This window comes from Pinus tabuliformis, chromosome 4_2 (assembly GCF_031772625.1).
Source record: "Pinus tabuliformis cultivar Carrire ecotype Pingquan chromosome 4_2, CPIR1, whole genome shotgun sequence".
NCBI lineage: Eukaryota > Viridiplantae > Streptophyta > Pinopsida > Pinales > Pinaceae > Pinus > Pinus tabuliformis.
In genome coordinates, this window is record NC_142304.1 from 158,633,257 (window position 1) to 158,657,392 (window position 24,136).

General features: G+C 40.7%; 1 protein-coding gene and 1 pseudogene across 1 annotated transcript in view; both read left to right on the forward strand.

Annotated features, from left to right (window-relative positions):
- Positions 1 to 24,136, forward strand: part of LOC149168673 (peptide methionine sulfoxide reductase B5-like) — a 55,503-nt gene that overhangs the window by 11,033 nt on the left and 20,334 nt on the right. The window lies entirely within an intron of this gene.
- Positions 15,559 to 18,601, forward strand: LOC149168674 (uncharacterized; annotated as a pseudogene).

Sequence of the window (24,136 nt, forward strand, 5' to 3'; positions counted from 1 at the left end):
CCAAGAGCGGTCTTGACCACCCTCAACCTCTTCAACATAATGAATGAAGAGGCAAACCATGTATTTGCAATCTTCAACATTGATAGATTGGTGTACTCCTTGTAGATAGTTAAGGCATTTGTATGATTTTGTACAAAGTTGCGGATGTGCTGTGCATTCATTAATGCTTCCAATCCAAAGCACATCAAAAGAAATAAATTTAAGTGCTAAATTCAAAGAATGGACAATGCAAGGTGTCCAAAATACTTGTGGATATTTAGCTTCCACAATCATGTCAGCAGCCTTGCAAACATGTGCATTATCTGTATGATTTGCACACAAGAATGAACACCTACATCTTTAATAACTTTAATAAATAACTCACCCATATATTGTGCATCCTTGTATTGTCCATGTGTATCCACTGATTTCAAGAAAACTGGATCATTCAAGGAAGACACCATGAAGTTGATGAGTGGATGCCGTGCTGGATCTGTCCATCCATCAAAAACAATGCTAACCTCAGATGTTGGCCATGCTGATTTAATAGGCTCAAGCATTTTGTCCACCTCTTTTTTTGCTTGCGTTAACAATGTGGTTTTAAGCTTCTCTGACCCAGGAGGCACATACCCTGATGGAGCCCCTTGAGTTAGAGCTTGGCACATCTCAATAAATAAAGGTGAGCATGCAACATTAAAGGATATGAAGTTCTAATAGAAAAAGAATGCAATGGTGAGATCAAGTTCTTCCCCTTTCTCTTTCTGAAAAATCTTATCCATTGGACTAAGGGCCATTGACTTTCTTTTTGTTGCTTGCCCCCCGCTAGAACTCTCAAATGGAATTTTGTTGTTGTTTTTTGTCAAGAATGGAAGGGGGTCTTCATTCTTGTTTTTTTAGATGTTGCAACCACTTTTGCCATACCAATGTTGGCCTCTTTTTCCATTTCCTTCCTCTTAGCTAAAGACACCCGTGTACATGCTATGATTCCACAACTTGGTAAAGCCAACAAATGAGCTTTTACATAGTAATATGTGATCATGAAATGATTTTTGCAATAGTTGCATTTCCAAGCAACATTGCTTCCTCCCTTCATCTTGCTACCTGGCCCTTGCTCTCTTGTGACATATTTCCATAAGGGATATTTGTTATCTTGAGGTCGCTGTCTTCCCTCAACATTTGAAGCTGTTGTTGCAACCCCACTTGCAATAGAGGGAACACTTGCAGACCTTGATGAAATTGGAAGAGGAGGGGCATCTCCAATGGGGACATTCTTCCCCTTCCTTTGCCCCTTCCCTGCTGCCCTTGATTGAGCCATGAATGCTGTAAAAAATAAAGAAAAAATGCACAACTTTGTAAAACAAATGCATATGCAAACTGCTGTAATAAAAATGCAAAAAAAATAAAGAGAAAATGCACTTACCTGTTGCTTGAATCACTTCCAAAATGCTCCCACACCCTTTGCTCTTCGCTCTCACACACCCACAACAAACCCACAACAAGAGAGATGAGTATTGTGATTTTAGGGTGGCCAAAATCGGCCTTTTATGGTCGCATGAAGGTCAAAACAGTGGGACACGTGTCCTGGAATCGAGACACGATCATGTCCCGATTGGACACGTTCGAACACGATCCGGAGGACACGTGTCCCACCAAATTGTGTTTGATTCGCTTGATTCAGGACACGTGAGGCCTAGGGAACGAATCCATTTTCTTAGCTAGTATTGCGATGCTCAATCCCATGGCACCTAGTCTCTGAAGGGTGCCACCATGCTATCGTTGCACCACTCTGGCTCTGATGGGCTGCCTATCATGGGCATACTGTATCCTCCTCCCTGAAACTTGGTGGCAAAATATCAACGAAGATCAAGCTCATCATACCTAGGTGTCTGTATGATGTCAATATCTACCCATTCATCGCTAATCCTGATCCTGAGTAGCAAATGGAAAAACATGCCTCGATATACAATGGAGGCCTTAATGATCCCCCATGTATCAACCCCCGACTGAGCTAGATCACCCTCTGCCATGACCTTGCTCATTGCGAAATGGGGTGAATTGTCACCCAACTGAATCCCTGGATCCCATAACCAGATCCCCTGTGACATAGTCCTGATGACTACTAGAACTCTCCTGTCCCACATCTTTGCTCCCTGCATGTAATCAATATATAGACTCTACATACCACGAATCAACTTGGTGTACTCAAAACAACCCTACGCCTGCCATACCACATTGTGGAATTTGTGATCCTGCCTCCTGAAAGCACACCTCAATACTGACAGGAGCCTCGACATCCACCTGCAAGAAAGGTCATCCACCTGCTGTACATGTTCCCATGACACCTTAGAGTGCCTTGTCCAAAATGTGTCATGTATCCCCTTAAGTGTGAACTCAAGGGTGGAACATACGCTAGCACTGCAACAACCCATGCACTCTCCAAACCTGTACTCGTCAGCTCGTGCCTTGACCCAATGCCATTGCTAAGGAGTATCTCCCCTGGTGCGCTGAGTCCCATCCAAATATCTTAGGTGAACTCCCTGCCCTGTTGCTTGTGCCCAAAGGGTCAAGGGACAACAACCAAATCATCTATACCTGTAAGCGATTTAGAAGAGGAATAGGCGTGTGAGTCCCTGGGATACCATCAAGTGTCGCTCATCTGCGTTCTCGTCGATCTTGTGTGAACTACACCCAAAGGTATGCCTAATGTCCCCGTCTATCAGTCTCATAGGAGGCAATGCTCCAAGAGCTCGTTGTGCCGCACCATATGCCACTGCATACCACCAAGTATCATTGTACTCCTAGGCATGCCACTATACACTGCGACTTGGACACCATTGACTTACCCTGCCTGTTGTTGTATCATCCTGTACTGTCGGGTGTCCCATGTGCACCAATGCATCTGTCACTCCATTAACAAAGCCAATGTGGTGTGAGTCGCTACCCCCACTCCATGGTGTAAATCCATGCTCTGCAACACCCCGCCATACACCTCCGTGCTCACTTGCAAACCATTGCTCAACGTAGTATGCTCCTACACCCCACCGCCTGCCATGATCTTAAGCTGAGATAGTACGCGTCAGCTCGCACCCTACCAGTATCACCACCTCCACTGTCGCATCACCATACCCTTTGATGCGTAGGCCTCACCTCCAAATCCTCCCTGAGAGAAACGAGAGGTGAATTCTCCTATGTACCAATGGCGATGCCACCATTTTGTTGCTCCTCCGTGACCACTATGCCCCACATAACTGGGGAGAACCCTCGACCCCATATAAAGTACTGTCTGGTGGCCTTCCAATGCCACCTCATCTGACAATCTCCTGCCAAAGTGTGCGGATTATCTCGCGACCCCGTGCACAACCAACATACCTAGTGACCCATGGAGTCCCCTCATAAACTGACTAGTCCCTGGTGTTGACAGAAACTCCCCTAGTGAATGTGTGCACTCGACCATTGGGTCAACTATGCCACCGATGCCGTAGTCAATTTGCGTATTTGGTAAATGGTAGGTAGTCCCACTTGAATCCCAATGCCAGTCTGGGCTTCTGGTATCCCTAATGTTTGGAAGCTCGTGCCGAGCTTCACCCCGGTCTACTACCATCTCCATAATCCTAACCCACTCCATCGGGTACTAACTCAGAATCTCTTGCCATCTAATCCAAGAGAGGGATAGAATGCACAAACTCCCGCACACAAAACAAGCCCTCCATCTTGCGAATGTTGTGCCTTGTGCAACTCATGTTGCCTCATCTCACCATCCTAGTCAACACATAAAATCGGTCGAGGTGACTTTGCATCTCCCTCTCCAATTTGCAGAGGCAACCTACTAGTGCTACAAGCTTCATCTATGTATGTTTGAAGAGGCCTGCTCCAATGCTCTAATGTGCACTCTAGCTGGACCATTAGGGAGTCCAACCGCTCCCCAACGTGAATCAATTGATTTCTGACCCAACATAAACTGCTCTCATGCCCTCTAGCTCCATGTTCCGCTGCAAAATAGCCTCTCGCATTGTCGTGGCCTTCCTTTTCAATGCTAGAAGGCCGACTTAGAACTGATGAAACTGCTGTGGGGGGCCATCATCTAATACCAATGTATCTCCTGGCACTTCATCGATCTGTTGTGTGCTGCTATCACCTAAAAACTCGGACACGGCTCCATACACCTCATCAATGGATACCTCAACAAAGGATGCCACCTCCTCAACGATGGACACCTCTGTCTCCTGGCACCTCGTCAATGGATGGCCCTATGGGTGCATGCTCTACTCTCTCCCCCAAGGTGTTAGCCAGAGCTATCAAAGGAATCTCCAACAAGGATGACTCTCGCGTCACGCTGGGTGTATCTATGTGCCCCTCACAACCCTGCATACCCTTAGCCTCATGCTCTACTTCCTCACGAGGCTCTTGATATCTAAAGCCAGGTCTCCACCAACAAAAGCACCTCTTGGTCTCACCCTTTAATTGTCCCTATCTTGCCTGCTCCTTTTGAGGAGATCTAATGCCCTGAGTTTGATGACATTCCCCACATGGTGTAAATGGTTGCACCCCCACGACCTATGCACCTTTAGTGTCTCTGCTGTAGGGATGAGGATGGATTTGATTCAATACTGTTAAATTTCGGTATGTTCTATGCTTAGAGCAATTTATTTCAATTTGCACATTTAGCTCAATATCTTTTCCAGATTAGCAATCACATTAGCATTAAAGTAAATTGTAGATAGAACATAAACATAAATCGCAGAAGACAAGCCAAGACAAGAGGACACAAGATGTGGCGCTAGCCAGGGACAAACCCTAATGTGGGGAAACCCTTGATCAATTCTTCTTTTATGTTCTTCAAAGTTCAGCAGAGAAAGTGAGAGAGATAGTACATTCACAATAGAAGTCAACACTTTGATTTTTGATATCTATAGAGATCAGTTGAAGACATATTGCTTCAACTGATTCTCTAAGGTGACTTCTTCACCTATCATAGTGCTGCATCTCGTCCATTTGCTGCACCTTACCGTGCAGCACCATCATGCTGCATCATGCATCATCATGCTGCTCATGATCACTATGTTGCCCATACATCATGCTGTCCATGATCTCATCTATCATGCTGCCCATGATCTCATTTACATCATGCTGCTCATACATCATGCTGCCCATGATCTCATACATCATGCTGCAACACAATTATACTGTCAAATGTATATCAGTCTTAGCTGCTTGCTATGGCTTGCAACCTAGCAAAGCAGCTAGGCTATGTTCCAGATTCCTTCAAGCATACAATACGATATACTGATTTAGGGTATCTAAGACCAACGTATAGTGGCCTCCTAGAGCAGTGAATAAGTACAACGTAATAAGTAGATACACTCGGTGCTATCATATATATATACACGCTGAGGCTGCTAGGATACATAGTGATACATACGTAAATCACCCGAGTTTATGACTGCTATAGCGGTGCAGTCAAACCCTTGACTGCGGCTCTATTTTATGACAGCGGCCGAGTGTGCTTTTATGCCTGCGTGCTTCAGCGACTTCCATTATGTTAATTCATTGCGGCTTCCATCACGTTAATAAGAACCTGTGTGCTTCATTACGTTGTCACTGTGGCTTCTATGAACCTGCGTGCTTCATTACATTGTCACTGTGGCTTCTATGAACCTGCGTGCTTCATTACGTAGTCATTGCGGCTTCTATGAACCTGCGTGCTTCATTACATTGTCACTGCGGCTTCTATGAACCTGCGTGCTTCATTACGTTATCACTGTGTGCTTCATTACGTTAATATGAACCTGTTCCTTCATGCACGAGTTTCCATGCGAGTTCTTGTGCTTCTTAGGCTGTGAGATCATGTCTTCTTGCTGCGTATTAGGTGTCTTCATTTGCCAGCGGATAGATGTCTTCTTGACCTGCGTTGGATTAGGGCATCATTGTACTGCGGCTAGGGCATCATACACTAGCATATACTCTCAGCGTTTCTCCTTCTCCAAAAACCCAAAGACGTGGAGAGGAGATCACATGAGAAGTGTGTCCAAAATGACTTCAAATCCTCTTCTATTTATACTAGAATGTAGATGATGAATAGGCATGTCTATTGGGCTTCTGAGCCTACTCAAGTTGCTGGCTGGCTTGATAATAATTCCATAATCAAAATAATTCATATCTCCATAAAGTACTTATCGGAATTGGATGATCTTTAGATCAATCCTACACCTCTCGACGAGAGGGATCCAATAAAAATATTAGCTGCCATAAATAAGCTGACTCCACATGGAGTTTGGCCCTAGTTGCCAATTTTAACAGATACCTTCCTCAACTAGGCCAATTTCTCATTGTTCCAACAGATTCCACCCCAAAATTCTTGCATACTGAATCTTCCTTTAGCCATGGTTGTTTATGGTTTAACCTGCCACTATGCATACATGCCCAAATCTTCCATGATCTAGTTGGCTACCCCACAACTGGCCAAGATCATGGCTCTAATACCACTGTAATATTCCAAATGGAAAAATACCGTAGAAAACAGAAGCAATGAACTAGCTACAACTACAAAATTCAGATATGCACAACCATACACATTTGAACACGGAAATATGAGCAAAAACGTTAAGTCATTGTATTAATTTTGATAAGTATGAGTACAATACATGAGATCAAAGAAACTTGTGCTTGCTACTACAAGAAAAGCAAGATCCCAGGTGAATATGATGGTACCCAAGTGTTGGAAATGGCTCAACTACCAAATCTGCGTCCACCCAGAAAAAAATTGTTGCTGATGCTGGAAAGGGACTACTGTATAGCCCTCCAAACCGCTCCAAAAATTCTGAGAAATTAGCCACGAGCACTACTGCACCAACTCAACAAAATCCAGAAATGTCTCATGAACCCAAGTGGTGGAAATGGTCCCAGAATAAACTGCGTCCTCCAACAATTTCTGTTGCTGGCTCTTGAATGGAACTAGGAATTCTACCCTCAGAAGTGCTCAAAAATTTCTGCAAAATTAATTTTAGCCTTTGCTCACCAAACCCACAAAATCCCATAATGGGTTTGGGATTAATCCACCGACCCTCGATGACCCTTAACTAGTGCGAGTTGCTCAATTGGGCCAGAAAACGCCCCACAATTCATATATTGCTGAATTAGGCCCAAATCTCCCTCCAAGAAATCCTTCCTAACTCCTAGGAATTACTCCCCCAATCACCAATCAAATCCCAACTCGAATGCTCCCCAAACTCGGAGTCTCTGCAAGTGCAGCGAAGTTACTACTAAACCCCTGCATAGGCCTTGGAATAGACAAAATTGGCCCTCTAAAATGCAACACTATCATCCCTGCAAATCACCAAGGGAAACTCGTTCTCTCTAAGGATAAATTCCTGTAAATTCTCCAACCAATACTCCATTGATAGCTAGCTTCTCGCAGCCCCCACAAAATTCTTCTGCACCTAAGGAAAATATGCCCCGCTGGAAATGCTCTACAATGTAGCTCCTTTAGAAGTCCTAAAATAGACTTCTCTCTACTCCCCTAGGGTGACACTTGAAGTTCATTGAAGGAAGAGTTGGAATTTCTGCTTGGAAATCCTTGTGCTAAACAACATAGTTGTCTTGGCTAAACAACTCAAGAGAACTAAGATTTGAATTGTGAAGTAAGGTGAGGCCCTCAAGCTCTATTTATAATTTGCCGGCCTCTTCTCCCCTTGTGGTCCCTACTTTCTCTCTCTCTCCTAATTCACACTTCTTTTTCTTTTCTTTCTCCTTCAAGAGTGCGAGTTTTCTCCTTGGGTCAAATATATCTTTCTTGTGGCCCCAACATTCCACTAGAGCTGCAATTTTCCCTTTTTCTCAAAAGTCTCAAAAACAGAAATGTCCCCTTTCCAAAATTGCCTCGTGCAAAAAATAAAAATTGGGGACATGACACTCCAGTTCAAGCCCTGCTTCACTTGTTGATTTCCTTTCCCACACGAGAGCAAAGGGGTCAATGATGAGGGGAATCTTTGTTGGGGTCAAAAAGGGCGCTCCTTCGTTTTCATAGAGGTGATGCTTATTTATCAAATGAAGTGGAAAGATACTAGGCAGTAAATCTCCACCTAATCTTTGATTCCAATAATTAGTAAGGTTCTCAATATAATAGATACTACATTGTTAATTTTGGATAACAATGGTATGTTCTATGCTTTAGCACAATTTACTTCAGTGTTCCTTATCAGCCCAATGACAATTTCCAATTATTTCCAGTTGTAATCACATTAACTTAAACGCATTGTTAGTAAATGCAGATAGAACATAAAAACATGTGCAGAAGACAAGCCAAGACAAGAGGACATAAGATTTGGCGGATGCCAGGGAAAAACCCCAATATGGGGACAACCCTTTGATCAAATCTTCTTATTATTATTCAATAGCTTAGCAGAGGGAGTGTACAAATATCAAAATCACTTGCCCAAAACAGTCTTGCCAAAAATCAGCAGTCAACAGTAGTCAACTGTAGCCCTAACTAGAAAGTCAACACTGGTCAAAGCAACTCCAAAATATGCTCCAAGTAGCTCGGTCAACATCAGATCAATTCGGCCTTCCAAGACAGGGCAAAACATTTAGTCAACCTAGTCAAAGGAGAGAGAAAACACAACTATAAATTCTGTAGTCAAATCTGAAATCAATGCCGAAGTCAACCTTGGTTAACCTGTCCCAAACTCCTCGAAAACTGTGCCAATAAATGTGGCCTTCATAAATCAAAATTTCTGCCTCCAAAACGCAGTCAAAGCTTGGTCAAACAACAAGGGTCAATGTTGCCTTGTTACCCTAAAATTTTCGACCAGCAAAACAGACTTGGAATTCGTCCTCCTTTCACATGTGTGAAGTAGAGAAGGATGCCTCCAAGCTGTACGAACCAATCAAGAGAGGAGAGAGAGATATGTGATGAGATGAGTAAATGTCCAAATGAGGAGAGATGTCACTCCTATTTATACAACTCTTTGAGGGTGAGGAGACACATCCATTAGGCTTCTTGAGCCTACATTTGACTGAGGCCGACCTTGACAATTTGTTCATGAGAGAGAATAAATTCAAAGTTCCACTTTTGCTTGTCAGAATGAAATGATCTTTATATCAAAATTGGACCTCTCTAAAAGAGGAATACAATGCAATAATCGTCTCCATCATATGAGCTGTCCTAAGGTGGAATTTGGCCTTAGTTTCCAATTTTAATACTCCCTCTCAACTAGGGAGAATTTCCCCTGTCAATCCATTTGTCATCATGCCATCCTGTCATCCCGTACTGTCCTTGTCATCACTGCCCTGCTCTGCTCTACTGAACCATGAAGTAAAATGAAGAAGTGATTGAGAGTGATTCATAAGACCTTACCACTCTCCACTGACAAAAGTCAGTGCTTGATCCCAGATCAAGTTGTTGAACACCATGCATCCTAGTCATAGGGAATACGACAGTACACGATGCATCCATCGGTAGTGCTATGGTTCCTAACCATTTTTTCCCAACTCATTGGTCAGATGAGAGGTAGTTCCCATGAGTCCCAGACTCCATGGGTAGGATGTGTGCTGGGGCATCGACAGTAGAAGGTGAATCAGTCATCTTGCTCATATGCCATAGGACTGTTGAAGAAAGTGTAACTAGGTTCGATCTTCATGACATTGTAATTATGATTTTTGTAAACAAGAAAATGAATTTATTATTATTCCTTGCTGCATGGGTTTCATGAGCAAGAGGTTTATTTTATAGATGGCTCCCATTGAGAGCCTTAGGATGTCAAAGAGTCAATGTCATGCTCTTCTTGAGCCTATATGTAATGTATACAAGTCTATATAAAGGTCTAGAACAACCCTCCAAGACAAGCACAATCCTCTTGAAGAAGGCAGCAAGCAAAACGATGAAGAGAGCAGTCATGTCGGCCTCAAATTGAATTAAATAAACTAAAGAAAGTCATGTTGGCTCAATAAAAGGACACAACACTTCACACTGTCATGTCGGCTCAAATACAGAGACATAACTACTATATATACGCAGTTAGGGTCACCACAAAAAAGCAAGAAACTCAGATTCTTCTTTGAACTTCAGATGGGTACAGGAGGTGCAGGAATCTCGGATTAAGGCAATAGTTCAATACTTCGGATGGAGAAGTATCACTATGATTTCAGATGGGTAATATAGTGAGATATTCTCATAACAATGACTAGGTGTCAAGAGAACATAGTCTCATTCTCGGTACAAATCTTAGTGCTGTCATAACCGTAGTGATAAGGATGATCTCAGGAATCCTACAATACCACACACAGTCTCGGCATGATTATGATGGAAGGATCTCATAGTGACACACTATCTTGGCATACATTAAGGTGCAGTCACAATCTCGTTCTTGATGAAGATATAGTCGCAAAGGTTATGATCTCGGTGAAGGAACAATCATGATGAGACTGTCATGATATCAGTGGATCTACATGCAACTCTCCTATACATATCTCAATATGAAGACCTTGTTGATGAAGACCTCGGTGATGGTGCAACAATGATGATGATCTCAATAATGTCAAAGAAGAGTATTGGTGTCCTGGTCTTGGAGTGGCCTCATAGGTCAAGGTTCATGGTCTTGGTATTCGTCAATTGGAATCTCTATAAGAAGAATTTTGTGTGGGTTTTCCTCTCCAAGAGCGAGAGGTTTTGGCCCTGACAGAAAGTCAAACATTTTGTGTCCTTGTGGCTTTGTTTTGGTAGCTATTTGATGAACTAAAGAAGACACACTATAATAATAAGGAAAGATTGTACTAATATTGTGGCTTTGTTTTGGTAGCTATTTGATGAACTAAAGAAGACACACTATAATAATAAGGAAAGATTGTACTAATAAGAAAACCTCACAAATAGTTATCATGACTAGAAGAATCTCATTAACTTCACTTGCTCTAGATTCTTCAACAAGGAGAAGGTGAACCACTCATCCTATGCATATGTCAATTGTAGGGGAAGGTGAACTACTCACCCTACATACATGTGTTTGCAATGGTAGGGGAAGGTGAACCACTCACCTTATGGTCGCTCATAGCTCCAAGAAGTACCCCATGCCCCTAGGATCTCCCAGAGCTCAATGTTCAACTCATATGGGACCCTCATAGGAGGGTCGTTCCACGACTCCATTTCTCTCTCGGAAGTTTAAGAATTTGACTTTCCCCAAAGGCTTCGTGAGAATGTTTCTGACCTTCTCATTGTTCTAATGTGATGGAGCCTTATTGCTCCTCGTTGTACCACATACCGGATAAAGTGGTACTTGATATCAATGTGCTTGGAATGGTCGTGGAACACGAGATTCTAAGATAGGGGAATCCCACTCTGGTTGTCGCAAAAGATCACAGTGGTATACAACACGTGCTCAGATAGATCACTAAAGAGCTTCCTCAACCAAACATCTTAACAACAAGCCATACTTGCAACAATGTATTTGGCCTCGACAGTGCTTAAAGAAACCGATTTCTGCTTCTTGCTCATCCAAGATATTGAAGGAGACCCCAAAGAGAAGCAACACTTAGACGTGCTCTTACGATCCACCACACTGTCAGCCTAGTCAACATCTGAATATCCATGTAGTCTCAAGTTCCCAACAGTGTATCTCAGTCCATAGTGGATTGTGCCCCAGAGATATCTCAAGAGATTCTTAGCAACAATCCAATGAATGTGATGAGGCTCAACCATAAATTGACTCAACGTGTTCACAACGAAGCATATGTCAGGACGAGAGTTGACTAAGAATATCAGGGCCCCCACAAGCTGGCGATACTCGAAAGGGTTCGTTAATCTGAGCCCAACAACACTCCCACATAGCTTCTTAAAGTTGAATTCCATTGAAGTAGTCACGGACTTGCAATCCACCATCCTACATCTCTTAAGTAGCTTCACAATTTATTTTCCTTGAGAAAGGAAAATCTCACTTGGATTTTGCCAGACCTCCAGCCCTAGGAAGTAGTGCATCAGTCCTAGGTCCTTCATCTCGAATTTGGAAGCCAACTCCCTCTTGCATTGATGAATGAGAGGGTCATCACCTGTCAGAAAGAGATCATCCACATAAAGGACCAGAATGAGAGGCTTGTCCCAACCATGGAGTATAGGTTCGGGTCAGCATTGCTCCTTGTAAATCCCAACTTCATAAGATAGCTATCAATCCTCTCATATCAAGCCCTGGGGGCTTGCTTCAATCCATAGAGGGCTTTCTTCAACCTGCATACATGTGTCTCACCGAGTAACATCCTTGTTATCTTTTATTCCTTCCTCGAGAAACTCAAACTTAGGGATGCACTTAGTATAGCGAAAAGATAACAAGTGCATCTTAAATTACTTCTCTAGAACATACCCTAGAACAACATTGGCCTCTCATTTTAAATTAATCGAGAACTTAGGTGTTGTCAATCAATTGCAAAATATCTTTCACAAGCACTTTGATAAATTGAAAAGGCACAAACATGAATTGTATTTCTCCTTGTGACAAAGAAAATTGCCTTATTTTGTATATTGTTCACCAACCTCTACCAAGAAGAATCTATCACAAACAAATTTAAAACCGTACAATCTAATATAGGTAAAATTTTCATTATTGAAAAACTTGCCTGCCCTTGTGAGAAAAAATACCACATCAAAGGTCAAAGCATCAACGTCCTTTCCCAAAACGATTTCCCTAGATTTCCTTACAAAAGAATCTTGAATATCATAAAAATGCAATTGGGCCTTGTGCCTCCAAAACAAAGGATACCATAAATATGTAGGCTCTATTTTGTGGGTCAACACTAGCTTGGATTGCCAAATTTTAAAAGTCTTGTTAAAGGCAAAGCGAAATAAAATATGAGGACATGTTGAATCTTCATACCCTTTCTAGCTCAAAACTACTTTTAGATCGGTCTTTTTGTTGCACCATATTTGTTGCTTTGTCGACTTGACAGTTGATAGGAACTATTATCAAAGGCCATGGCCTCGAGTATCAGTATACATATTGATTGAGTTCACAAGTGCTAGTTTTTAGAGGTTGTAGGTCTTCTCTAGTTAGTTGGTAGCATGGTGGATTGTGTCCCACTGTCCCTCCTTTCAAGTATTCTCTGGATGCCCCTACACGTCTCTTTTTGAATGAGATTATTGGAGATGACATTTATAGTCAATGCATCTAGGTCACTTAGCTCAACCCACTAGGCTTGCTGAAGCCCAAGATGGCCTTCTATGTGACGCACTTATTAGAGCTGAGAGATGACCCCTTTGTTCGATCCCCTTACCTGATACAACGTTAGATGCACATGCTTAGGATCTCTATGTGATAGTTTTGGGTAGATTCATATAGGCTTCAACTAAAGGCTGATCATCATATTTCATGGACCAACTGTGTCATATGCAGGGGATTGAGACAGATAACACTTTCTTTTTCAGTGTCCTATCTACTACGACATATGTGTATGGTTTTATTACCTCTTTGGGGAGTCTCAGTATTCTCTCTCCATCCTCTTTCAATTGTTGGATTAGTGTTGCTTAGCTTATTTATGAGGGAGGCACTTTATCTTCAATCTTCCATGCTTAGGTGATCCCTAGATGAACACCACTTGAATTATTAGATCCTTCTTTCTGGTTCTCCTCGTATATAAGGGCACCAATGAGTGGGCTAACAACAACACCATTCCAGCAGGGTCCAGGTCCGATAGGTCCCCTAGGTTTCCTTTCCCCCACTAGCAAGATCCCCATGGAGTTGTTCATACAAATCTTGGGACAAGACTCACCCTTTTAGGAGCTATCTCTCTGCTACCTAACAACAGTAGCAGGTCCCCCCCTTTAGACAATGATATACAAGATGGACCAACACTTCTTCTAGTGATGGTGGATAGTATTCTATTGTGAATTTTCTCTTTGACCTTAAATACTAGGAGAGACACATCTATAGAGGAGGATGACCTACAAGAGTGCAATGTTTCCCTCCCATCACATTGAGGCTTCTTTCCTTTCCCTTATGCCCTTCTTTGTTGCATCTTTCTAAGAAGCTTTTGGTTTTTTTGGCTCTTGGCCTTTTGTAATGCCCCCTATTGATTAATCGCCCACTGGAGGACGAAGTAGCTTATACAACACCATAGGCTATAGTCTTTGATAAAGGGGAAAACCCAATTATCCAGTGTTTGGGGCAACATTGAGTAAATTTTGGGGTAGTTGGGGCAAAAACCCAAATTGGGGGTTGCACATGAACGTTTCACATTTGATTAAGGAAGAGAAGCCCCCATTGGGAAATCTATAAATAAAGAAAAGTTGGAGTCATTTGAATTTTGATCATCATTGATTTGGATTGGAATATCTCTGTTTCTTTTGAATTGCGGCTCTGAGGGTTTAAGACCCCTTTCTCTTGATTAGTTTCGGTAGAGGTGATCCCACCCTATCTAATCCCTTCTCTTTGATTAGTTTCGGTGGTGAGAGATTCCACCCTAGCTAATCTCCACTCTGTCTCATCTCTATTATAGCATTTTATCATGGAGCATCTTTGTTCTAGTTTGGGAGAATTAAGTGGATTTTCTGTGGTATGTCTGGTCACCAAAGTTCTGGTTGAAGAGAATTGGAAGAAGCGAGACTCTCTGCGGTTTTTTGTGTTTATTTAGGTTAACAATTTCTGTTTAAGGAGCAACGAAGGTCACCTTTACACCCCCTATGCTTCCATGATTGAGGAAAAAATCAGATTGCAGGGCCGCAAGCTGGTAATACTTCTGTTGGCAGCAATTCATCCAGCAACAAGTGACAGCAAGGAGGCAATCAATTGATCAATTTCTGAAGCTGTTATAAGGTCAGGCAGATCAGTAGGCTAGTGGATTAGCTAGTCATCTGACAATCATTTGTACTTCAATTGTTGTGTGAATATTGAAGGATTGTGGGACAAATCTCCTATGTACGAAGACCTGGTTTATGTTCATGAATTGTGAATGGTTCACAATACAATCTCTAGTATATTAGTGCTCCTAATTATCCAGTGCCACAAGCAGGGAATAAACTTGTGAAAATTACTGACTGTTGTATTCTGTTGATAAATGCTTATCTTTTCATCACTGTTTTTAATTGTCATTAGAATACTGTAATTTAGTGTAATATTCCTTCATGTCCTTAAACCCTAAGGGAAAAATTCCCTAGGTACATTATAGTGGTATCAGATCTTGCGCTTCTGGCAGCCTGGAGGGGTTATTGGAAAAATGGAGCCGCTGGAATTGGTTTTTGGGAAGGAGTATGCAGAATTTTGGTGGAAATATGAAGAATATCAAAAGAACGTAGCAAGAGAACTAAAATGATTTGAAGCATGGGCGGAGGCACACCCAAATGGTTGGTCATGGCTATACAAAAACTCGAAGAGTGGCTGCGAAAATCGAGCAAAAGAGAAAGATTGCAAGGATCAAACACCCATGATTCCCATGATTGATCAAGCACCTGCATTGAAGGATAAGGGCACACAACAGAAGTAGTTAGTGATTTTTGGGCTAGCTGCAGGAAAGACAGATCAGGTGATACTCATGGTAAGCCCAAGACACAGACACAAAGTACAAGAGAACTGAAGCAGGGGCAATGGCATGCCCAACTGATTGGTCATGGCTATACCCTCTAAAAAGAATAAAAGACCTCAATATTTTGAATCTGGTGGTATGGGAAAATCAGAATCTTTGCCTTACACTAGTGATGGGGCTCAAAACAAGTCCGGAAAGGGTGAGAAATCTGAACAGTGGTTATCAAAGAAACAGGATTCAGCCTGTCATGCCGAGTCCCAATGTTTGATTGATGAGAACCATGAGTTTGAATCGCAGGATATCTTAATGGCAGAGAAGATAGGACTGAAAATGATAGCTAGCTTGAGAAGAGTAGAGGCAGTGACTCGTCTAGAAATGTTTTAGAACTTGTTTATGCTAGTAGATTTGTTGTCTGTCCAATAAAACAATGGAATTTTGATGAAAATAAAAACAAGGATGATCTTGGCTATATCAAGAAGCCTGTAGAAGATGAGGCCTGTACTTTGGCTCATGAGGCAGATCATCTCAATAATAATGTACAGAGGAAGGAAGAAGGCCAAAATACTGTTGATGAAGAAGTTAAGGTTAATGGCTGGAGAGGATCTGCAAGAAAATTACAAGGTAGGAGAGGTAATCAGAATCCGACAACATTATATCCACCAGAATTTATTAATGCGGTGCCTGAGGAATCTTATACTCGGAGGGAACAAACACTTGTTGGTAAGGGTAAATATATGGACAATCGAATTTACAGGCTAGAAGATTCACAAAAATTTGCCAAGGTTGGCACTAATAGAACAACCAATAATGACCAAAACAATGGAATATCTTCTGTAAATAATTCTGTGAAGAAACTAGGAAGATCGATAAGGGAGAATCACGATATTCAAAGGAGAGTACCTAAGCTTGAGCCTGAGATGTTGGAAAATAGAAAGAATAATAATATTTGTACACAGTCAACAAAGGTCAAGCAGGATATTAAGTAGACAAAAAGAGTTGTCAAAAGGCCGACTGATGATAAGAACCTTTGTCAAGATGATGGTAAAAGTTAAAACTGTGTCTATTTGTAGGAATATTGACAGTAAGGACGTTCTGAGGACACAAGAGCATACAAAAGGTGAAATTTTGTTGGTTCCAAAAGATTCAATAGGAGAGACAAATATTTTTAAAATATGCGTAGAATCTTGTAAGTTAGTTTTTGAAGTATCTGTAAAACCATCCAATATTTCAGAAGAGAAGGCGGGGAATGATGTAGAAGCAGATATAAGGTCTGATGTGCATGGGGATCAAAGAACTCTCTGGTGTTTTGGGCCTTTGATTATGCAGGATAGAGATCTGAGTGTATACAACCCTGCTGCATCTAGTACAAGCAAACACTTATCTTGCACCAACAACTTATGTGCATTAAGACAGTTGCAAAACGAAGAAACAGGCATTCCCCTATATTGTTGAATATTTATCTGACAAGACCTCAACTTCTGGATCATTGGTGACGGATGTATTATATTTGGCCTCTGGAAGTGAGCTTGCATTATGTCATTCAGTAAAGACATGGGTGGTAATTGGTTGTGACAGAATACAAAGTGGTGACCTTTTAAATGAGGTGTTGCATTTGTATTTCAAAGCACGTTTAGAAGAGTTCAGAGCAGCAGTGGAGAATAAGAAGAAAGAAAGGAACTGAGGAGATTGTATTGATGACAATGTAACATAAACTGTCAAAAGTGGATCTTCTAGTTTGATTGATGAAATGGAGGTTGATGATTTAAATGCACTAGAGACAGACAATGAATCTTGTGAAGTCGTTGATAACACATGGATTTCTAAGGTTGGCCATGTTGTCCATAATCTCAAGGAGTTTGAATTCACTGCAATGATGGAAGATGCATATGCTTCTGCTGACTTCTCTCTTTTGAATGCAAAGGTTCTTTCTTTAGCAAAAGAGGATCAAGCAAAAGAGCATCATCTAGCATCTTGCTGCAACATATCAGAAACTGGATTCAGGCTGTTCCTCTTAGGTTTCTACATATAATTTTACCTTATCTGTGTCTTACATCTCAAGACAACAACAGAGATCAACGTGCTCTTGCGTCAACTTGGGCTTCATGTTCTCCTTTGTGCTTCACTGGAAAAGGAAGTGAATGAAAAGGTATTACTAGATGGCTTCTGCAACTTGAGTATTTTGCATATAAAACATTGGAAGATTTGTGAATCAACCAACTTTTTGACGTCATTGTAGACTATCCTGAGAGTGAAGACACCATAAAGGATTTAAAACAGTGTTTGAACAACACCAAAAAGCTGGTTGATTCATTTCTTTCTACTTTACGTTATCGCCTTCTTATTGTTGGTGCCTCTATTAATGATATATTAGTGCAGTATGTATCAACCATTAAAGCACTTAGAACTCTGGGTCCAACTGGTGTATTCCTTGAAGCAGTAGGACAACCAATTGGGGAATATCTGAGAGGAAGAAAAGATGCTAGTAAATGTATTGTGGCAATGCTTACTGATAGCTCAGAAGGTGGGAATGGTACAGATGTAAATGAAGGAATTAGCCTACTTGAAGAACTGAGCAGAGATGCAGTAATCGTGAAAATGGTGATAATAATGATGATTACAATGCTGAAGATGAGAAGTCTTGGGCTGCATCTGAATGTTGGGAGCCTGACCCCATGGAGGCAGACCCATCCATGGGTCCAGGAGCACCAGGAGGTCAATCCTGGACAGTAGAGTGGCTGAAATTTGATAATTATTACTTCAAGGAGATAAAAGGACAAAGGGATCAAATTCTGTTGGATTATGCAGAGGCTCATACAAAACTGAGTAATCTTGGTGCCAAGTTTGACCCTGTTGATGGATTTTCCATTGCAGATGCTCCTTAAACGCCAGCACCAGAGAAGTTTGCCAAGTACTCTTATAGTGCAAGTGCAGACAAAGCTGGAGGAAGGCCAAGGGTTATTGCATCGGTTGTTTCGAATAAGAGCAGGTGGTTGGGAAGTGACTGAAAGATAAGTGAGCAGTCCCCATTCTTGAAAGCAGGGAGACATATTTTGCAACACCAAATTGGCCATTGCTTGAGGACACACAATGTTGGGAAGGGGGGATTGTAATGTCCCTAATTTATTAATTGCCCATAGGAGGACGAAGTAGCCTATCCAACCTCGGAGGCTACAGTCTTTGATAAAGGGGAAAACCCAATTATCCAATGTTTGTGTAATATTCTAAATACAAAATTAGCAGAGTATTGTTCCGGAAAAATTATAAATTTCCTCCAAAAATTTACATCGTCAATTTGACAAACAATTTACGCAAATTCAACCATAAAATTAATGGTGAAACTTGAAACTATAAGCTGCAACTGGAAAATAAACAAGATAAGCATGCAAAGAATATTGACGTTATTTTATTAATACGGAAATATGCTGGTACAAGGAACAAGAATATGGCTGAGGTGAAGGCCCCAAAGAGATATACAATAATGCCACTTCGGCCACTACAATAACTGATCTAATAAAAGTATCTGTGAATTTTGGATGAATTCACCAAGGGAAGAGATGGGTTCTCACCCACTCTCACTAAATCACTCTAGGGTTTTCATCTTGGGGCTACGGAAGTAGAGAACTAGGTTCTCCAAAGTCCAAACGACATCAAAGACAAACACTCGACTCCATGATGTCCCCAAATGATCTCCTCCTCCTCCTGTTAAAGGCCCAATAGATAGATCTCCAAACTTCTTTAAGTATTTTATTTTATTATTTTACCATTATTCTAGAATCTAGAAGCTCCTCCCTGACTTCATCTTAAGTGACCTTTAATTTATTTAAGCCACTTTTGGCTTTTTCCCTTTGATTAATCTTTTTCTTTTTTAATTAAGTGACTAATTAAGGTCACTTTTCATCTAGGGAAATGGTAAATCACCCACCATATTTTTTTTGGCCACTGAAAATCACTTCTTAGCATCCCATCTTGTAAATCTTCTTGTTCTGGTTTCGACCAGCTATTACACTAAGGGGTTTCGTCAAATATTCCTTCGGAAATGCCACCTCAAACGTAATTAATTAAATTATGTTCAATAATAACCCTGTTTTGCGGGAACTATCTGAATGCAATGGAACTAAAAACAAGCTATGCGAAATTACTCCTGATGATGAATATGCCAAGCGAGCGTCGTTGGATCCCATAAAAACTTCTCAAAATACCTCCGAGACCCTTGATGATGTAATCCTGCTCCTGTGGCCTTACCATCACATACCCTGGAAATCTTTCTTGGCTGTACTATAGAGGAAATTGAAAAATGGGGACATTACAAGTCCTCCCGCCCCAAGATTGCTTGCCCTCAAGAAATTCGTAATTGACCGCTAGAGAGGCAACTGCATATTGATACCAGGATCCCATACAAACCATTGTGTCATATGCCTCTTCGTCATCCAATCATGCATGGATCCCTTAATACCTAGATCCCAAACAAATCTCTTGCTCACCCTGCTATCAATAGACCCCCTTGGATCCCAATGCCACCATGGCCAATCATCTTCTCCGATACCTTGTGGCTCTAGCTGTGCTTTGTCTCTTACCATAGATGTTGCTCCGTCGATAGAATACCAAATCATCACTTCTCTCTAATCAAACCCCTGGCATAGACCAAATTTAACTCCACTATGTTGATGTTTGGCTAGTGCAATTGGAATGCTGATGAATTGTCGGCCTGCATCCCACTGTCCACTGAAGCATGTAGTATCCCTCATGTCCAAGGGCCCCTATTGTACTATGTGCCGGCTAAGAGTATTACCCCATCAATAGGATACCAATTCACGCTCTCTCACCAATCCATCCTTTGGGAAGGATTAGATGCATAGGCACCTGTATATAGCACTGTGCTCAACTCATGCAACTTTGCTTGGTCAATCAATAAGGTCCGTCTAGGAAATCCTTCCCCTCTTTTTATAATGGACAAAAACTGGAAAACCATGCTGCAAGCTTTATCTATGTACTCCTAGAGAGGGTTGTTGCCTGAAAGTACTATAGCTCTGCCAACTGCTTTTGCATCTGTCTGCTCGTCATTAATGGTTGCTCATCCTCTTCCACCATGGGTTCAACATGAGCCACTCATCGACTCTCTAAAGATTGATCATGCACACTGTGCATATCACCATCCTCAACTGACTCACGCTCCTTTATGTGCTCTCCATACTGAATCATCAGTCGCTCATATGGCAAGTCTGCTCCCCGGTCTTCTTCCCTCATGGGGACAATCTGCTACTCATCATACTCCTTTATCGCACATGAATGCATATCTGGGTCGTTGTCAACAACTCCAATTGACTGCTCTTGCTTGTTGAAGGAAGTGTAACTAGGTCCGGTCTTCATGACATTGCAATTATGATTTTTGTAAACAAGAAAAATGATTTTATTATTATTCCTTGCTGCATGGGTTTCATGAGCAAGAGGTCTATTTGTTAGTAGCTCCCATTGAGAGCCCTAGGATGTAAAAGAGTCAATGTCATGCTCTTCTTGAGCTTATGTGTGATGTATACAAGTCTATAGTTGATCTAAAAAACTCAGAAATAAACTACTGAACAACAATAAAACAATTTTTAGAAATTTGTTTGCAAAAGTTACTGAAGCTAGCTTCTATTTCTACAATTATACAACAGTAAAAATGTAAATTAAATCTGTTGCTAAACTCCAACTAATTGCAAATCTATTCCAGTATTAACCTTGTTTTCAAAATGGAATGAGAAAAGGTTAGAGAGTGTGCATTAGTCAACCCTTAGGGGCTTGAAGACACTTGGAGGTATGCTGCTCGAATCATTGGAAATCCTCCAATTCCAAATGCCAAACTCAGAAAATTTTGATAAAATTTTTGGGAAATTTTAGGAAAAATTTAGTGAGAAAATTATGGTGAAGAAGGTTACAAAGATGAGAGCCCTGAGGGTGGAATGATAGAGGCTGAGAATGAGGCTGGAGATGGCTAGCGCTGGGCCTCAAGGCTCTAAATTTTTTTTTCCCACGATTCTTCTGAAATTTCTCCTCAACTTGCAAACAAAATGGAGATGCCCTCCGGAGCTCAAATCTCTCTCCGGAATCCACAAAAATCACTTGCATTTTTCATACTTTTTCCTGCACAAACAAAAGATAGCAAACCCCAAAACGTGTATACACAAAAATATGAAATACCCAAAACCCCAATGAATTAGAGATTTGATATTTACAAATCTACAAAAATTCTACAGATCTAGCAAATCTGCAGATCAAAGCCCTCTATTAGTCAGATAAACAAATTTTGCACAATATTTAGAAATAAATTTGAAATTTTAAAGAGGCACAAGCCCAAGAAAACACTGCAAGTAAAATATTCTATAAAATGACTTCAGAAATTAAAAAGATAGTGGGCTCTTCTAGATTCTGTAAACTGAGAGTCAGTTGGTCCAGCTGAGGACTTCCCCAAACACCCAAATCCTGAAAGATTAATTCTGCACTCTTAGATTTGATTGTTAGATTAATAGAGATTTAAAAATGATCATAAAATCATCAAGAAATAGAGATACCTGCTACTTCTATCAAATAAAAATGATATTCTAAAAATCCATAAATCTGTGCAAGATACTTGTACACAGATCAATCTTCAAAGGCTATTAACCAGAAAATGCAAAATATTAAGAACTATATTATCACATAAATCTGAAAGAGGAACACCACGATCTCAAACCCCAAAGTATTTGTGTTTTATTAACCAGAAAAAGTTACAAGATCTTTCTTAGAGCAAGTACATGATTGAAAAATCGGATCCAAATAATGGAGAGAGACCTCTAATTTATAGAAAAATTCTCCAACGGCTAGTTGGCTTGATCCCCGCCAAAGAAATCTCAATTGTTGATGAAGATCAAATGATCTTTTAATCATTACCGTTGAAATAAAGTTAATTTTTGAAGAAATTCGAATTTCACTTTTAATTTCCTTTAATTAACTCAAAAATGATTATTTTGAGTTAATTGCCAAAAAGCTGATTTCGACTTAACTACTATGGCCCAAGGGTTCAAAATATCTTGAAACTTTCAATTTTCCTTGGCCAGGGACCTCCAAAAATTAAAAATTTTAAAACCCACAAATTTTAAATGTTGGAGAATTTAATTTTTTCTTAGGACCTAAATTAATTAAATTTCCGGCTTTAGCATTTTAATTTATGTTAGTCAGAAATTTTAATTAATTGGCTATTGAGGGGATTATTAACTTTTCCAATCCTCTAATATTTAGCCATGGTGTTTAACTATGAGGGACCATGCACTAAATAATAAATATTTTTTTACATGAAATATTACATTTCTAACCGATGAAAGGGGAACACCCATTCGTTATAGATCCTCAATATTTATCCATTTCTGCGACACAAAATATGATCTAGTAGACTAAGTGACTTGTAATAAAATAGTCTAACCAAATAGTTAGAATTATTTCCAAATCACTTTTACAGAGACTTGATAAATAACACTAGGGCTCATTTAAAATCCTGATGACAAAATCCACCCTAGCTTTCAGGTGAGGCTGGAGGGAAAAACCCTGCCAATCATTTGTGTTTAGAAACACACATGAATCGGTGAGACAAAAAACCTCCTAGGATAGAAATCATCATCAGAAAGTTAAACTTACTTAGGTTGTTACATACATTTGCCTTACTAGGATCATTTACATTACAAAATGCAGAATGGGTTTACAAAACTCCGGTGTACATATCGCTGATAATGATGAATCTGTGGATCATCTGAGTGCTCAGACATGATGAAAATCCACGCGCGAAAAAATGTATAGCTATGGTGTAGTTGACATGGAGTGGTCAACATCTGGCTCTACTTGGGGACATGTTGCTTCATCGAAGGAATGTGAGAATCCTGAAACTGCACCCAAAGAAAACACAGAATGACATAAGTAGCATCCATCCAAATATAATCCAAAAATCATCATATAACATTAAATACATGAAATAAAAACTCATCAACAATTTTATTAACATGAAAAGTAAATCTAATCCTAAAACAGAAATGAAATGCTGAAATGACAAGTTGTAGGGTTTGAAATACAATACAAAAGATGCCTTGTGGCATCAGATGTGTTCAATAGAGTTTATATTGAGCATTTGCCTGCTTTCGTTCAAATCTGTGGATTGTTTTCCAAATGTGCCATGCGCGATCCTGCATATCGTAGGACTATGTCTTATCCGAAAATCGAGCTTCTCTTGGCCATCAGATGCATCAAATCACTTCCTTCTACTTTTCTTCTTTTTTTCTCTTCTTCTGGGTGGGCTATGATGTTAACGATGAGACCACTATAGATTTCTTGTCCTGATCTTGAAGATGTTTGGACGAAAGATCTGAAGGATCTGAAGTATGCCCAATGTTATTTTGAATATACTTTGTTAATGGTGATACATAAGCTCAATCTTCCTTAACCAAAGTTGACTTGTCCTTAAAGGGAAAAGTAACCTCCTTGCGATGATATGGGAAATGCTTCGGTGGGCCGGGAGATTTGTGAGTCGTGACAACCCCTTTGTGCTTTGGTCTAACCTGAAATCTTGGAACTTGTGCGTTTTCATCATTTCCAGCTTATCTTGAAGAGTGGTCTTTTCGATTCTGATGGCATCAATCTGGTTAGAGTGTTCAACCTTCAT